Consider the following 14,657-nt stretch of genomic DNA (forward strand, 5'->3'; position numbering starts at 1 on the left):
TATGATTGCTTGAAATGTTTCTTTTGAACATTAGTGATTGATTTCTAGAAATCCTTTAGAAGTAATAGGCTCTTGATTGAAAAAATCACTTATCGTTAGTCTAAACTCATGTCCGTATCTTTTATTTAAGTGACAAAATAATGGACAAAGGGGGCACTAATTTACCAATACATACTGAGGGGTATCAACATGGTATTAATTCATTTTTGAATTTTACCTTTTCTAAAGGTAGATCACAAGGAAAAAAATTCTTTGCCTTTTTCTGTATGTAACAACTTTAGTTGGGAGCGAAGGGATGAAGTTTATGATCATTTAATAAGGCATTTCAAAGAGGTTACATTGTGTGTGTTCATCATGGCAAGAGGATAAGTCACATGAAAATTGATTCTTGAGAGGTTGAAGTCTAGCAAGGATTTGTCGATAACATTGAAGGGTTGTTAAACGAGACATTTAGGCATGTTCTTGAAGGAGACAAAGATGGTGATGGGCCAAACGAAGATGCAAAGAAGTTTTATAAGTTGCTTGAGGAAGGAAAATAAGAGTTGTATCCTGATTGTAAAAAATTTTCGACATTATCATTCATTATCCGAATGTATATGTGATGCGTGAGTATCTTTCCTATCTTTTCCTAATGAATTTGTATTTAAATTGTTGAGTTTACTTAAGAATTAATTATCTTTTAGCCACTATGGATGCTACTTTGAGTCTTGTACAATTATGTTTATTTTAGGTAGCATTTGGCTGGATTTGATGGAGCTTTCGCAGAAAAAAGAGAAGAAGGCTATATAGAGCAGGAATAGCTTAGAGGATGGAGAGCAAGCTTGCACAAATGGAATCAGCACAAGAATTAAAGGAGATGATAGCGAGGAGCGACACGTGCGAGTACCTAACGCCTGCGCATGATTTGGAGCTTTCCATGGCAACGTGTGTGCGTACTTGACGCGTACGCGTACCTGACGCGTACGCGTGACATGTGAAGAAGACCATCAACGCGTACGCATGACATGCGCCACGTGGAGAAAACGCAGAAAACGCTGATCTTAATTCTGATTTAAACTTTTATTTTAAAATAGGAAAAGATATTATTTTAGGTTTAGAAGATAGATTTTAAATTAATTAGGATTAGATATAAGGAGCCAACATTATTCCAATTAGTTAACTTTTCATTCCACCTCAACCCAATTTACAATCCTTATTTTCTCTCTGAACCATGAGTAACTAAACCTCCACTGTTAAGGTTAGGAGCTCTATCTATTGTATGGATTGATACTATTATTTTTCTATTTTAATTTATGTATTGATTTCTATTTCAAGAATTATTTTCGTTCTTTATTTTATGAATTTGGGTGGAACGGAAGTATGACCCTCTTTCTAATTGAGTTCTTGTATAACTTGGAAAAGCTCTTTACTTGAACAATAGCTTGAAAATAATTTCTCCTAAATTCTAATTATCTGGACTTAATGGGATACATGACATATAATCCTCTTATATTTGGGTAATTAGGATTTTTGTGGCATATAAACTAGAATTGAACTTCACCCTCTAGTTGGAATTAATTGACCAAGGAATTGGCGGTTGATGAATTTTAGAGGAGATTAGAAAGGTCTAAGGAATTAGGGTCTAGTCACATATAGTTGCCATGAATTAAATCTTGCATGATTAAAATAAATTAATAAGAAAAGTCAATCCGGAAAATAGATAACTCTGAAGCCTTAACTATTTTTCCATACATATTTCACAACCTGTTTACTGCTTGCTTTATTAAATTTCTGAATTATTGTTTAATGCTTTTGAATATCAAAACACTCTTTTCTGTTTGTCTAACTAAGTAAATTAATCAACTATTGTTGCTTAGTCCATCAATCTTCGTGGGATCGACCCTCACTAACCTGAGGTATTACTTGGTACGACCCGGTGCACTTGTCGGTTAGTTTGTGGTTGTAAATTTCTGCACCAAGTTTTTGGTGCCGTTGCCGGGGATTGATAGTGATTAATAACTATTAGTTGTTTGATTGCTTAGATTATGCATTTTAGTTTTAATTTTGTTTGAATTTTGCTTTAGTATTTAAAAAAAAGAGAGGAAATAAAAGCAATGTCTAAGGCTCTGAGCATCAATGACTAGGGAGGTCAGACATGATTAAAAGCTCAAAGAGTTGTTTCCCTAGTCATATGCTTGTGGTGTTCTTGTGTCAAGTAATCTTTGAGACAAAACATTTAGAGTCGAGATCAATTACAATTAGCAGAGTATACCAAAGGCTTTGAGCACCACCGTCTGGGAGTAGCTAAAAGAAAAATCAAAACTTCAAAAGAGTTCCCCAGTTAAGTTCTTGTGGTGTTTCTGTGTCAACTAAAGCTTGAGATAAAATATTTAAAGTCACGGCTAGGCTCAAGGTGCAAAGCACCAAAGAAAAGAAAATCAAAGGAAAATTTTTGTGTTCAAGGGTTAAATTGAGTTACAAAAGATCAGAGAATTCATAATATTATCCGGATTCTAATTCCAAATGACAATGACATCCTTCTGATTCAAAGGAGAGTGAAATGCCAAAACTATTCAAGATTGCAGTTGTAAACCCCACTATGAGAAGAGACATGAGCTTAATCGAACTCTCATTCTCATGCAAATTCACATTCTAAGCCTATATTAGTTTGGTTGCTTGAGGACAAGCAACAATTCAAGTTTGGTGTTGTGATGCGTGAGCATCTTTCCTATCTTTTCCTAGTAAATTTGTATTTAAATTGTTGAGTTTAATTAAGAATTAATTATCTTTTAGCCACTATGGATACTACTTTGAGTCTTGTGCAATTCTATTTATTTTAGGTAGCATTTGGCTGGATTTTGATGGAGCTTCCGCAAAAAAAAAGAGAAGAAGGCTATATAGAGCAGGAACAACTTAGAGGATGGAGAGGAAGCTTGCACAAATAGAATCAGCACAAGAATTAAAGGAGATGACAGCGAGGAGCGACGCGTGCGCGTACCTGACGCGTACACGTGAAAAGCGAAGTTGCACAGCGACGCGTGCGTGTACCTGACGCGTACGCGTGACACGCGAAGAAGACTATCGACGCGTACGCGTGACATGCGCCACGTTCAGAAAACGCTGATCATAATTATGATTTAAACTTTTATTTTAAAATAGGAAAAGATATTATTTTAGTTTTAGAAGATAGATTTTAAATTAATTAGGATTAGATATAAGGAGCCAACATTATTCCAATTAGTTAACTTTTCATTCCACCTCAGCCCAATTTACAATCCTTATTTTCTCTCTGAACCATGAGCAACTAAACCTCCACTGTTAAGGTTAGGAGCTCTATCTATTGTATGAATTGATACTATTATTTTTCTATTTTAATTCATGTATTGATTTCTATTTCAAGAATTGTTTTAGTTCTTTATTTTATGAATTTGGGTGGAACGGAAGTATGATCCTCTTTCTAATTGAGTTCTTGTATAACTTGGAAAAGCTCTTTACTTGAACAACAGCTTGAAAACAATTTCTCCTAAATTCTAATTATCTGGACTTAACGGGATACATGACATATAATCCTCTTATATTTGGGTAATTAAGATTTTTATGGAATATAAACTAGAATTGAACTTCACCCTCTAATTGGAATTAATTGATCAAGGAATTGGCAGTTGATGAATTTTGGAGGAGACTAGAAAGGTCTAAGGAATTAGGGTCTAGTCACATATAGTTTGCCATGAATTAAATCTTGCATGATTAAAATAAATTAATAAGAAAAGTCAATCCGGAAAATAGATAACTCTGAAGCCTTAACTATTTTTCCATACATATTTCACAACGTGTTTACTGCTTGCTTTATTAAATTTCTGAATTTTTGTTTAATACTTTTGAATACCAAAATACTCTTTTCTATTTGTCTAACTAAGTAAATTAATCAACCATTGTTGCTTAGTCCATCAATCCTCATGGGATCGACCCTCACTCACCTGAGGTATTACTTGGTACGACCCGGTGCACTTGCCGATTAGTTTGTGGTTGTAAATTTCTGCACCAATATGTTGAAATGTCTAAATTGTTGGAGCAATGCATCCTTTACTGCTCTACTTAAATTATTAAAAGAAGCAATTTCTCATTTAAATATTACTGATTCTTTCAATAAAATCAAGGCCATGGTAAAATATTTAAGACTTGGTTATAATAAAATTCATGCTTGTCCCAATGATTGCATTTTGTTCTGGGATAAGTACAAAGATGATGGATTTTGTGCAATTTGTAGAGCTTCCAGGTACATAGAAAATATTGAGATAGATACAAAATTTGATAAGCTAAAGAGAAAATTCATACTTGCAAAGATTTTGGGGTATTTTTCCTTGATTCCAAGGCTTAAGAAGTTGTTCTTGTAGGACCCAAAAAATATTAACTAGTTAATTAATTAATTAAAGATGAGATAAGAAGGTTTAAATCTCTCGATCTGGGTTAAAATTTTAAATTTATAATTTGAAAATTTACAGATAAAAATTGAAATCAGAAAATTATTTAGAGCGCGAAAATATACTTATTTATGGAAAAATGCGTACCGGCGTTATAGTTAACTGTACAGGCTTAAGTCTGTCTGGTACTATATATGAGAAAAATAAAAATACAGAAATAACCAGAAAAATATTTAGAATAAAAATCAGAACACTTGTCTTAAAGATTTTGACCCTAGATGGACCCAACGGACGAAAGCACAAATATCCTTCGCCCATTAACATAAAAACGTGACTCCATCCTCCAAAATTTCATTTACTTCACCAAAAAGAGGGAGAGAGCCACGAGACTTGAGAGAATAGAAGGAAGAGAACCTAAGCCCTAATACTATTCATTTTCTTCTTCAATCTCACTTTTCTCTCAAATCAGAGCTCCGATCGACGATCCGTTTGCAGCCACGCGATCATCTCATCATCCTCTTTGATTTTATATAACTCTTGCGGTGATTACTCGCGAGAACTCTAACCCATTTTTTTCTCTTGTTTTTGTGTTTTGGTATATATGAGATTGAAGTTCGTGATTTTGATGCTTTACGAAAAGTTCAATATCAACTTCTAGTGGGTATTGGATATAAGATTATGTGGTACAAGGTAAGGGGGCTATTTTTCTTTAATTTTTCCCAATTATATGCAAAATCTTAGCTTGGTTTCGGATAAACACTATATAATGCTATGTGAAAACCTAAGTCAAATGACCCTATGATATTATTGAATAATTGATGTTGTTGTTTGATGATGGTGTAGTTGAATAATTAAGGTGGAATGATTGTTGAAATGTTGATATGTTGTAGTATGATTTCATGATCTGATTAATTATTGATGGTTGGATGAAAATTGGGCCAGATGCCGTGATTGGGTGAGTTGGACCCTTGGTAAGTTGATGAGCAAATTCTTGTACGGTTTAGAATTTCACAAATGAAATCTCGTTGCAAGTATAGTTCCAAATCGACAAAGAATCCTCACATGCAAAAATATTGGTTGTCACAAGTAACAAACCCCAATAAGAATTAACCGAAGTATTTGAACTCTGGGTCATCTCACAAGGAATTGCAATGAAATGCTCGATTATTGGCTATGAAGGAACAAAGGGGTTTGATTTGATATTTTTGCAAGAAAATAAATGAATGACAAGAAGGTAAAATGACAAGAATTAATAAAATAAGGAAAAAAACTGTTGGCTAAGACATGGGAAATTGAGATCACCATCCTTGTCTACAAACCATACATTGACAATTATGAGGAACCAAACTCATTAAGTTTACTTCTATACTTGAAGTATATTAAATGGTTTAGTCAACATCAACCCATAAGGTTCAACCTAGCTACTAATTGACTTAGTAGTAGGCTAGTGTCAATGGTTATCAAATTGACCACCAAGGGTTCCCAAATCATCAAATCCATTAGATCCAATGACTCAAGTTTACTCAATTCCCTTAGTCTAGACCAAGAGTCAAGAAAACTACTCAAAAACTAGAGAAAATATTTTATCAAACACTTAGTGTGTAAGGAAAGTAAATATCACAAAATGCAAGAATTAAGGAAACCCACAACTAACATAGGCAAGAAATCAATAATAACAATCAAGATCAACATAAAAGAGATATTGAAACATAAAATTGCATTAAAAAGAATCAAGATCCAACAATTGTTCATCAATATAAGAGAGTAAAATAAGAGATTAACAAGAGAAACTAAGAAGATTAAGACAATAGAACACTAAAATATAAAGAGAGTTGAAATCAAAACAAGAATTGAAAGAGAAATTTGAGAGTGATTAACCTAACTTTACCCTAATTTCTATCCTAAATCTAGAGAGAGGAGAGAGCCTCTCTCTCTAGAATTCTACCCTAAAACATCATGCAAAACTAAACTATGACTACTTGGTTCATTCCCCCCTTAATCCTTGGGTTCAATAGCATCAGAAATGAGTTGGATTGGGCCCAAAATGAGCTGCAAAGCACTGGCCACGATTTAACTTTAGTGAATCACACTGCTCCATCGGCGCGTACACGTACAGTGTGTGTATGCATACTTATACGTTAGGAAACTATGGCAAAGTTTATATTATTTCGAAGCCCCAGATGTTATCTTTCCAACACAACTAGAACTGCCTCATTTGGACCTTTGTAGCTCAAGTTATGGTCAATTGAGTGCGAAGAGGTCAGGCTTGACAGCTTTGCGGTTCCTTCATTTCTTCATGAGTTCTCCCACTTTGCATGCTTTTCTCCTCACTTTTTCCATCCAATACTTGCCTTATGAACCTGAAATCACTCAACAAACACATCAAGACATCGAATGGAATTAAGGTGAGTTAAAATCACCAATTTAAGGGTCTAAAAAGCATGTTTTCACATTTAAGCACAAATCAAGGGAGAGTTGCAAAACCATGCTATTTCATTGAATAAATGTGGGAAAAGGTGATTAAATCCTCCAAATTAAGCACAAGATAAACCACAAAATTGGGGTTTATCAAATCTTCCCACACTTAAACCAAGCATGTCCTCATGCTAAGAATAAAGAAGGACAAGAAAAGGGCTATGAATATTTATTCAATGCGAATAAACTCTATGCACCTATCTATATGAATGCAACTAAATGCAAAATGATTCTACCTACTTGGTTAAAAGTAAATCAATCTCCAAGAACACATATGCACATGTAGGGCTAAGTAGTATGATGATTCATGAATCCTACCAATTTGAATATCAAAATAAAGCACAAATAGACTTGCAAGAAGAAAAGCTCATGAAAGCCGGAAACAAGAAATTGAGTATCGAACCCTCACCGGAAGTGTATCCGCTCTAATCGCTCAAGTGTATAGGGTTGATTCACTCAATTCTCTTCTACTCATGCTTTCTAAGATTTGTTTTTCATCTAACAATCAACAATTATTCAATGCATGCATACATTCATCATGAGGACTTATTCATAGGTTGTAATGGGGATAGGGTAATGGTAAGGATGCATATGGTCAAGTTAGCTTGAAATTTGAATCTTTGATTAACCTAAGCTCTCACCAAACACATAACAACCTATGCAATTCTAATACAATACCTAGCTACCCATGATTCCCACTTTTTCATATACTCATGCATTCTCTTTAATTCACATCCCATATGCATTGTTATTATTACTTTACTTTGGGGCATTTTTGTCCCCTTTTTATTGCATATATATATATTTTTTTCTTTTTCTATATATATATTTTTTTCATTTTTTTTCTTTTCAATCTAAAATATATACAAGGGCATCAATGCATATGATTTTTACATTTAATCAATACATGAGTACATACCCGATTCCCAAAAATCTTTAACAAAAATACAAAAACGCACTTTTCTCTCAACCAATGTCCCAAGTTTTCCATACCCAAATGATACACACCCTCACTAGCCTAAGCTAATCAAAGATCCAAATTAAGGACATTTATTGTTTTTCACTTACGGGTAATGATGTGCTAACATTAAGAACAAAAGGGATTAAATAGGCTCAAAATTGGCTAACAATGGTTGATGAAAAGTAGGCTATTTGGGTAAGTGAGCTAAATGAAATGATGGCCTCAATCATATAAATGCATGTATACATGGAACAATGGACATAAAGAATCAAACAAATCAAAGATCACAATCATAGAAAGAGAACAATGCACACAAGAATGGAAATAAGTGGTTATATGATGTAACCACACAATTGGGCTCAAAACTCACATGCTTGTGTTCTTAACTCAAAAACCATGTTCCAAAATAAGTTCTTCAAGCAAGTTCAACAAGAAAAAATTTTTTAAAATTGGTAGGGTGCCCTAAAACAGTTTCTTGCAAAAGAAATCATCACCCTAACCAAGTAGTCCTAACATAAAAAGGAAGTGGTAAAAATATGTACAAATTCTAACTAACATGCAATCTATCATGCAATGCAACAACTAATCTAACAAAGACAAAAATTAAAATTTGGTGTTGAAAAAGGAAGTTGTTACCCATGGAGGTCGGTCGGACGACCTCCCTACACTTAGAAATTTGCACCGTCCTCGGTGCATGCAAAGAAGAGCAAGGTGGATGGGTTGCTACAATTGATGAGCTCCTCCAAAGGGTTGTGCGAAAGGATTTGTTTGTTGCCCCATTTAGAAGCTTTTCCTTATCCTCTTTCGGTGGCCAACCTAAAAGGAAAGAAAAAGAAAGAAAATTAAGCCTACAACAAAGATATCAAAGCAAATAGAACATAGGCGAGGGCTAATGCCAAATAAGAGTAAGGTTCTCACTACATGGTAGCTACAACATGTGAGTGAGAAAACAATATAAGCTAAGGCATATTAACTAACACTTGATGCAAGAGTAAAGTCGAAGCATGAAGAGCACTCAAAAGCATCAAGTTCGACTAGAAAGAGTGGGTCATGAAAGACATGCAAGTTCATATCAATGCACAAAGAATATAAGAGTCAGACAAGATTAAGCATTGATTTAAAAGTTTCATCACCCAACAATATCAAACAAGTCAAGAAGCACCAAGATTAACCAATAAATTCTCAACAATTGAGTAAGAGCATTCAACACCATTATTCAAATAAGAAGCTCATAAAAAAAAGAAAGTAAAAACAAGCTATAAAAACAAAATGAAAATGCAAAGAATAAAAGTATGCGAATGCAATGGACAAAAGAAAATGGAAGATGAGAAAAAAAACTCTTTATTTTTGTGACGCGGACGCGTCATGCATGCGTGCGCGTGGGTGGGCAGGCGAGACAGGCGACGCGGACGCACACAGTACGCGTACGCGTGCTTGATGAAGTTGGCGACCGACGCGGACGCGTCGTGTACGCTTGCGCGTCAAGTCGCGGGCACAGAATAGGCACAACTTTGGCACAACTCTCTGATTTTTGTACCAGGAGTGTGAAATGCACCACCAACACGCGCGCACATAGCACGCTTGCGCGCGGATGCCCCTTTTTTTTTTTCAAAAACAGGGAACTCTCCTAATCGACAAGCATTCTAATATAACCAAAATTAAATTCAACAACAAATATTTTTAGTTTTTGAAAAATTTTCAAATACACTAAAAACAAAACTTACACTACAAGTAAAATGCAATCTAACAAAAACTAAACTAATCAAAACAAACTAAGAAACAACCAATCAATCAAAGCAAGATGTCTAAGAGTATAGAGAATAACAAAAACTACCTACAATGGTACCTCCAATCATTCATTGATTATATATACAAGAGAGTGGAAAGAGGTTACCATGGTGGGGTGTCTCCCACCTAGCACTTTTAGTTTAAGTCCTTAAGTTGGACATTTGGGAAGCTCCTTGTCATGGTGGCTTATGCTTGAACTCATCTTGAAACTTCCACCAATGCTTGGACTTCAAGTAAGCTCCAAAATTCAAAATCAATGGCACCAAGCTTTGATGAAGTTCCACACAAGCTAAGGGCTTCCAAAATTGATCTTTATATATTCCCGAATCCCAAATCTTGTTTCCACACCCATCTTCAAGTTGATCATCACAATTCGAATTGGGTGAGAGGTGATCTGAATTCTCGAGTAAACACCAAAGCATCTTCCTAGACCCCTTTAGTTGAGAACTATACTAACCATTGCACTTAGACTTTGAGTTTCCAACCATAAGGAACCTTGATTGACATTTTCACCCACTAATAAATTCTCTTTTTCTCTTAACCCCACAAAGGGCTCTAAGTTGCCCATCCGTCTCAAACAAACCATGTTCAAGTGAGAAATTAAAGCTTAGGGATAAGAATTTTACCTACTTGAATGTTGTGTTGGATGGTGACTTAGGAAGGGGTGGTTCCAATGATCTTGCAAGTTCCACTCCCTTGTACTCTTCCATGATTACCTCACCTCTTTACAACTTTTCTCAACTTCAACCCCTTCCTCTTGGTGGCTCTCTTCCAATTCAATCTCTTCTTCATTGCTCACCAAGGGCATGGGAGGTTGTGCATCTTCTTCTTCAATCTCAATTTCAAGCCCAATGGGAGAGGATTCAATTGTAGATAAGAAATTCTCAATGATTGAATCCATCTCTTGATCAACCTCTTCCAATCTTTCATCACTCATATTATGCCTTGGAGGTTGCGCATTATCCTCCTCAACATCGTTTCCAAGTTCAATGGAAGAAGGTTCAACAACTTCCACAAGATCATCAACAATATCACTTGGTGTGGAAGTGTTCTCAAGCTTGAAATCCACCTATTGTTTAACTTCCTCTAACTCTTCAACCACTTCTTCTTCTTCAACAATCTCTTCCTCCTCCACTTGTTGCAAGATATACCCCATCTCCTTGATTTCTCACATTCATCTGTGGAGGTTCTTTGCTTGTTGCATGAGTCCCGTGAGTCCAAGACGGCTTTAATTTTGGCAAGGTTAGCCTCGATAACTTCATTCATCCATTGGCTCTTGTTCCACTTGGCTAGTATAAGTAGGATTATATTGCTCTTGGATTGATGGGTATGGGTATTCTTCCATAGAGGGTTGTAATGGAAAGGGGAATTCATTTTGTGGTTGAAAGTTATCATGCATGGGAGGTGATTCATCTTGGTAAGATAGTGAGGTGGTGGTTCTTGAGGGTATTGGTGGTGGAATTGGGGTGGTTCTACATATGGTTCATATGGCTCATAAGGTGGTTGGTATGGTGGGTAAGGATTAGGGTCATATAGAGGTGTTTGGTGAAAAGGGGCTTGTGAGTAAGGTGGTTCAAAATTATGTTGAGAAGGTGGTTCATAGGCATATGGTGGTGGTTGTTGACAATCACAATAAGGGTCAACACATCCATTAGATTGATATGCATTAGGATACCCATAAGAATTCGGAGGTTGTTGTTGCCAAGAAGGTTGATCAATCCCTTGAGGCTCCTCCCATCTTTGATTGTCCCATCCTTGATGCACATCCTCATTGTAATTCCCATTTCCTACAACATAATTTAAACCAAACTCATAGCCAAAGTGGTGAGAATTCATAATAGCAAGAGAAAATAAAAACAAAACTAGTAAGAACTAATAAAAACTAACTCCTAAAACAAGCAAAAACTAGCAAAGAAGCATATTAACATATATACAATAGCCAATAACATAACACCATTGTAATGCCCCGGCAACGGCGCCATTTTGATGAGCGAATTCTTGTACGGTTTAGAATTTCACAAATGAAATCTCGTTGCAAGTATAGTTCCAAACCGACAAAGAATCCTCACATGCAAAATTATTGGTTGTCACAAGTAACAAACCCCAATAAGAATTAACCGAAGTATTTGAACTCCGGGTCGTCTCACAAGGAATTGCAATGAAATGCTCGATTATTGGCTACGAAGGAACAAAGGGGTTTGATTTGATATTTTTGCAAGAAAATAAATGAATGACAAGAAGGTAAAATGACAAGAATTAATAAAATAAGGAAAAGAACTCTTGGCTAAGACATGGAAAATTGAGATCACCATCCTTGTCTACAAACCATACATTGACAATTATGAGGAACCAAACTCATTAAGTTTACTTCTATACTTGAAGTATATTAAATGGTTTAGTCAACATCAACCCATAAGGTCCAACCTAGCTACTAATTGACTTAGTAGTAGGCTAGTGTCAATGGTTATCAAATTGACCACTAAGAGTTCCCAAATCATCAAATCCATTAGACCCAATGACTCAAATTTACTCAATTCCCTTAAGCTAGGCCAAGAGTCAAGAAAACTACTCAAAAACTAGAGGAAACATTTTATCAAACACTTAGTGTGCAAGAAAATTAAACATCACAAAATGCAAGAATTAAAGAAACCCACAACTAACATAAGCAAGAAATCAATAATAACAATCAAGATCAACATAAAAGAGATATCGAAACATAAAATTGCATTAAAAGGAATCAAGATCCAACAATTGTTCATCAACATAAGAGAGTAAAATAAGAGATTAACAAGAGAAACTAAGAAGATTAAGACAATAGAACACTAAAATATAAAGAGAATTGAAATCAAAACAAGAATTGAAAGAGAAATTTGAGAGTGATTAACCTAACTTTACCCTAATTTCTATCCTAAATCTAGAGAGAGGAGAGAGCCTCTCTCTCTCTAGAATTCTACCCTAAAACATCATGCAAAACTAAACTATGACTACTTGGTTCATTCCCCACTCAATCCTTGGGTTCAATAGCATCATAAATGAGTTGGATTGGGCCCAAAATGAGCTACAAATTGCTGGCCACAATTTCACTTTAGCGAATCACGCTGCTCCATCAGTGCGTAAGCATACAGTGCACGTACACGTCCTTGTACGGAAGGAAACTATGATAAATTTTATATCATTTCGAAGTTCCGGATATTAGCTTTCTAACACAACTGAAACCGCCTCATTTGGACCTTTGTAGCTCAAGTTATGGTCGATTGAGTGTGAAGAGGTCAGGCTTGACAACTTTGCAGTTCCTTCATTTCTTCATGAGTTCTCCCACTTTGCATGCTTTTCTCCTCACTTCTTCCATCCAATACTTGCCTTATGAACCTGAAATCACTCAACAAACATATCAAGGTATCGAATGGAATTAAGGTGAGTTAAAATCACCAATTTAAGGGCCTAAAAAGCATGTTTTCATATTTAAGCACAAATCAAAGGAGAATCGCAAAACCGTGCTATTTCATTGAATAAATGTGGAAAAAGGTGATAAAATCCCCCAAATTAAGCACAAGATAAACCACGAAATTGGGATTTATCATAAGTATGGCGGAATTGATTTGAGTCATATGAATTGTGGAAGTGTGTGAATTTAATTGATTAATGGTTATTGAATGTCGGAGGCCGTGATTGGATGAATGTTGGTAAGTTTAACGAGGATTGACTGAGTAAAATGTTATTATGTGAATATACATTGATTGTGTTGCGGTATAATGGTTGAGTTATATGCATCAATTTTGTTGTGGTATAATGTTGAGCTTGGAATTGATGTAAATTGGAAGTGGTAAATTGATAGGAATTGGTTGGTTTTGGGTCTTAAATGGCTAGGATGTAATTTGAGAATTGGGATTGATGATTGAGTGTAGAGGATGCCTAATATTTGGTTTATGTTGGTTTTAAAAGAAGTGAAATTGAGAAATGGCAAAATTGAGTTATATAGAAAATTTAGGTAAAAAGTGATTTTTTAGCAAACTTCAACGGGCCATAACTTCGTGCTCGGAGTTTAGAATTAAGTGAAGTTTATCTTGAATTAAAATTGGGGATGAATATTTTAAAATCGTTGTAAAACGGAGGAAAATTAATTTTTATAAAGTTATGGGTGTTTAAAAATTGGTGTTTAAAATTGAATTATGCAGAATTTGTAGAATTGGTGGCCGAACCAGGTTCTGCACGTACGCATGAGGCCAACTTCTTGCGAGAACTTAACCAAGTTCCGCGCATACGCACGAGGCATGCGTACGCACGACTCCCTTGTTTTTTATAAAATGTTATTTTTGAACTATTTAGCCTTTCCGACGTGTTTGTAATCCTATGTAACATCTGTATGGAGTCAAATAACCAATTGTTAAGCCTTGAATATAGTGGGAGAGGATATAATGAATTGAATTGATTAATTCCTAGATAAATACATGGTTAACGAATGAAAATATTATGGGGATGGTGGTTCGTCCCACCCACAATGAGGACGGTGGTTAGTCCTGATCATGACATAATGATATTGATTAATTGATAGACGAATGGGGTTATGATTGGTTGTGATAATGATTTTGATAAATTTGAGACTTGATAGTGAGTTTGATTGATAATGATTATTGATTGGCAAGGTCGTGAGTTTTGTCCAGCTTGTGTGGCAAGGTCGTTGGCTTTGTCCCACTTGGGTAATTATAATTAAGATGTGAGTATTGACTGGCAAGGACGTAGATTTTGTCCTGCGTGCCTTATTGATGTTATGGGGATGGTGGTTCCTCTCGCCCACGGTGAAGACGGTGGCTTTGTCCCGCTCATGAATAGGCAAGTTGAGAATGAAGAATTTTCTCTCTTATTGCAATAGGTAAGTTAAGGATAAAGGATTCCCTCTTTTATTACCGTGTAGATATAAGGACGATGGAAAGACACTCTCCTTCGTATGTGAAAAGGCACTATCCTTTGTATTGTTCCCCACATTTCTCTGTGGTTACAAGGTGGAAAGATACACTCCTTCGTATTACCTCCAG

The sequence above is a fragment of the Arachis ipaensis genome, chromosome B4 (genome assembly GCF_059453495.1).
Source record: "Arachis ipaensis isolate K30076 ecotype BB chromosome B4, ASM5945349v1, whole genome shotgun sequence".
Classification (NCBI taxonomy): domain Eukaryota; kingdom Viridiplantae; phylum Streptophyta; class Magnoliopsida; order Fabales; family Fabaceae; genus Arachis; species Arachis ipaensis.